The 4,480-nt window shown below is 47.1% G+C and overlaps 1 pseudogene; it reads right to left on the bottom strand.

The window, feature by feature from the left end:
• Positions 1-497: 497 nt before the first annotated feature.
• On the bottom strand, positions 498-4,257 carry LOC110742557 (annotated as a pseudogene).
• Between the last annotated feature and the right edge of the window lie 223 nt (positions 4,258-4,480).

The raw sequence follows: 4,480 nt of genomic DNA, 5'->3' as shown, positions 1-4,480 counted from the left end.
TTGGCTTCCAGTGAAGCCTCAGGGAGCTTTCAGTCATGGTGGAAGATCAATCTGAGAGCAGACATACTTCACATGATGAAAGCAGGAGCAAGAGAGCGAGTGAGCCTGGGGAGGTGCCACACACTTTAAAATTACCAGATCTCATGAGAACTCACTATCACAAAGACAGCACCAAGCCATGTGTTGGAGTGATCAGACCCAACACCAGGTTGTGGGGGCAACAAAGTCTGGCAGAGTCAAAGGAATGAGAAAGAGAGTTTTTTGTTTGTTTGTTGAGAGAGTGTCTTGCTCTGTCGCCCAGGCTGGAGTGCAGTGGCGCGATCTCCACTCACTGCAAGCTCCGCCTCCCGGGTTCACGCCATTCTCCTGCCTTAGCCTCCCGTGTGGCTGGGACTACAGGTGCCCGCTACCACGCCCGGCTAATTTTTTTTTTTTATTTTTGGTAGACATGAGGTTTCACTGTGTTAGCCAGGGTAGTCTTGATCTCCTGACCTCGTGATCCACCCGTCTTGGCCTCCCAAAGTGCTGGGATTACAGGTGTGAGCCACTGTGCCTGGCTGAAAAAGACAGCCTTGAGAGAGAAAGTGGGCCCAGGGGGGTGTTCCGAGTGTGGAGGCTCTGTAGGCACCCCCCCCCCACCGGCTCTGGGAACCCACCCTATTTATTGGTGTCCAAACAGGTGGTGAGGATGTGGGGGTTGAAAGGAAACAGTGTATCAAGTCAATGAGAAACATATGGCTGCTTGAGATAATGGGAGTGCTAGAAGCAAGGAGCCAGCAAGTCTAGCAGACAAGCAACACCTGCCTCAGCTTCTCTCCCAACACTCAGCTTTTCTCCCAACATGCCCTCCTTCTGTTTTGTAAAAACCACCACAGCTATCATTATTATTAGCATAAGGTGGTCTCTCCTTTTTAAATTAATTAAGGCAATTGCAGGCTGTACAGCCCTTAATTGCCGGTTGGTGATCCAGCTTCATTTTTCTTAGCCCTTATTCAAAATGGAGTCGCTCTGGTTTGAATGCTTCCCACATATCTCCCCTTTCCCTTTTACAAGAGGACCCTTAATCCTAGGGGTTGCAGAAGGTTGAAGGTCCATCTTCTGTAATTTCTTCATGCTGAATAGGGGTGATGATACTCCTGCCTACCTATTAGTGTCCCTTGTATTCAGGGTAGAAAGGAGTTCAGTCAGAAAGCATTGGTCCATTAAGCATCTATAGGTAAAACCTTGGCGCTCCAGCAGTTTCTCAACATGGCAAGTACTGAGGGAACCTGGTCTATGGTTAGGATCCATGGGCCCTTCCAGTCTCCTGTTCCATGGTCGTACACATCTTGAGGGCACCTACATGGTTTATCTCCTGCAAAAACACAAGCATACCCTCACCCCCATATTAGTAAATCTACTGAAACGAACCAAAAACTTTTGTGGCTGTAGCCAGGAGACATGCCATTGCTGAAGCATTTGTAACTCAGCTTCGGCCTCTTTGGTTAATTACCTCGGGGTAAAACTTACCATTGATAAGAAGCAGCAGCCCCCTTCTAACAGAAGGCACAGAGAAAGCAAATTGAGGCTTAAAAGCAATCCTTAAACCTTCAATTTGCACTGTACAGGTGGGTCCACTAGATACTGTGGCTCATGATAGATCTCCAGATGTTTGGTGGACACCCACACAGGCACCTCATTGTCTCCTGGAGAGACACAAGCAAATCCTCTTCCCCATAATATTGTCTTTCCTGTGTTCCAGCCTTTTGTATGTGCATCCCTCCACCGTGTATCTTGTCCAGCCTTTTTATTTTCCTTTGTCAGTGGCCATTGCTCCACCCAAACCAGTTTGGCAGTTAGCCAAACAAGAGGAACAGGAGCCGGACGCTCAACAATGACCACTCCTAAAAATGACACCCCAGTCCGGTCCGATCTGTTTGCTGTTGTAATTCTAAAGGTTCTGATTGGCCATTTTTATCTTTTCCTAGTCCTTTTCCTGAGCAATGTCCCATATTTCTCATCGTTTGTCTACTATTACTACTATATTGATCCATAGGAATAGATATTTCAGCATCCCATTGTTGCAGTTAAGTCTCTACCCTATAAATTGACAGGAATAGATGTAATGATAGGCTGAAATGTCCCTTCCTGACCATCCGGTCCTTGACATGGTAAAATCAAGGAACTCTGAAAAACTCTGAGGCAGCGCCTACTCCAACAATACCAATGGATGCCTTTTGCTTAGGCCAGTGCTGGGGCCATTGATTTATAGCAATAATAGAGACATCAGCTCCAGTATCTACTAGTCCTTCAAAATCTTTTCCCTGAATAGTAACTGTGCAAATAGGTCTTTTGTCAGACACTTGATTAAACCAATACACAGCTTTTCCTGCTGGATTAGTATTACCAAAGGCTCCTGTTCTTTTCACTGTGCTGCTTCCTAGTTTTATGTAAGGTAATGGCAACAACTGAGCAATTCTTTCTCCTGGGGAGGCAGACCACAGAGTCAAGGAATTAATAACTAATTGAATCTTTCCAGTATAACCAGAGTCAATTATTCCCGTTTGTACAGTAACATCTTTTAAATTTAGACTAGACCTTCCAAGTAATAGACCGACTGTTCCTGAGGGTAAGGGTCCCCTAACTCCCATGGGGACCTTCTTTGGTGGCTCCCCAGGAAGTGTGAACTAAAAGATGAGTTACATAGATGCTTACAAAACACAACTGGACATTTTCCATTATTTTGGGATAAACCAAAATAAATTTTAAAGTTTCATTTGCAGATTTCAAAGCTGAAAATGCTTTCAGCAAATTCTTAGACCTTAAGAAAGTGCCATAGATCTTAAGTATATATTGTCCATTGTTTATAAAATCACTTGCCTTTTTGATCTAAAAATTTGAATTCTTGAATTTAATAGGTTTTTCTTCTGGAAAAGTTCTTTGGCATTCAAGTAAAATCAGTACTTTCAGAGTAGTGACCTGCATCACACTGGAGTGACTGCTTTAATTTCTAAATCATCAATTAGTGTAACCCAGGAATACTGATGGCCTTGATACATAATTTAATCTTGTCATTATAGCGTGTGGAAATCAGGCCTTTGTGGGGGCAACATCTGACCCCATTTCTTTTTACCACAATGGTTCCTGCTACAATGTCATAGGCTGTTCGATTATGTTGAAAAAAAACAGCAGTGTGATGAAAGCAGAGAAAAAAGAAGCAATCAAAAAATTGTTGATCATAGCTCGTATAGTGGACGTTGTAATGCTGACATTTGAGAAAGGAATCACTGAAACCCGACTTAGTGCAATAAGCACTGACGTATCTATCACATGTCACAACTTGAAGCCCCACCAGGAACTTCCCTGGGGTAGCTCTAACTGCTCCCCAAATGCAAATTATCTCATAAAAACAAACTAATAATCTGTATATAAGAGACACAACCATAATTTTCTGCAAGTTTTCCATTGATGTCTTCATCTGTTTTTTCCATTATATAATGCATAGCAAACTTAAGAGATACCCTTTATCCCACTGAGGCGCATAATGCTTAAGACAATGGTTGCTTTTACAAAAAGAGAATAAAGAAATCCACCATCTCTGCCATAAATCTGTGAGTCAAGGATGGAATAACATATTCCCTGCCTGCCTGGTGCCCGGTCTCACTTGGGCTTCGCAAGGGGGCTGCACATCCTACCTTCGTCACTGGAGTGGCTCGGACCTACGCCTGCACCTGAGGAGCCTGGGGTCTCAGGCCAGCAACTGGAGCAGCGGTGCTGATGCCAGCAGCCGTCCCGGGGTCAGACCCCGAGGCCCGAGGGACTGCAGCGCCGCCCGAAGGGAAACTCTGCGAGGGCCGTTGGAGGCTGCAATAGGCGGGGAAGGCAGCCAGGCTGCTGCGCCAAGTGAGTTAGCCGCAGCAGGACTGCCACAGCCACTTGTGCATTTGCTGGGAGTACTCGTGGGCGCTCAGCTGCGCCGGTCTCTCCCACGGTGCGGCGGCTTTGGGCCCTTGGCTGCTCCGCCTGCTCCGCCTGCTCCTGCAGCCCGGCACTGGAGCTGGAGGCTGCCTCCTTGCGCCTCCCGAGCTCGCGGGGCCGCTCCGACGTGTCAGCAGCAGCGGCTGAGAGAGGCCTGCGGCCTTGGGCCAGCCTGGGGGCTGCCGCGGGGCCATGGGATGGCCGCGGCAGAAGGTCCCGCAGCGAAGGGACGGGCTCCTGGTCCCCTCTGCCCTCCCCGCGCCCGGGAGGGTGGCCTTGGGCCCCCTCTCCCCCAACCATCGTCACCCCAGCAGCACCCCCCCGCGGCACCTGTGACTGCTCCATCTTTATATGCCCTTTTAAAATCTCTTCCAATTCTCACCCATTCATGCAACTCTATAGTACCCTGTTTCGGGAACAATGGGCAAAACTGCTTTACCATACTAAAAAAGTGATAGCAAACTCTTGAGTACTTTTACGCCCCCACTTCATAACAAATGCTTTAAAAAACTTAAATAAGCAG

Source organism: Papio anubis, chromosome 1, assembly GCF_008728515.1.
Source record: "Papio anubis isolate 15944 chromosome 1, Panubis1.0, whole genome shotgun sequence".
Lineage (NCBI taxonomy): Eukaryota > Metazoa > Chordata > Mammalia > Primates > Cercopithecidae > Papio > Papio anubis.
This window is presented reverse-complemented; position numbering and strand designations above follow the sequence as displayed.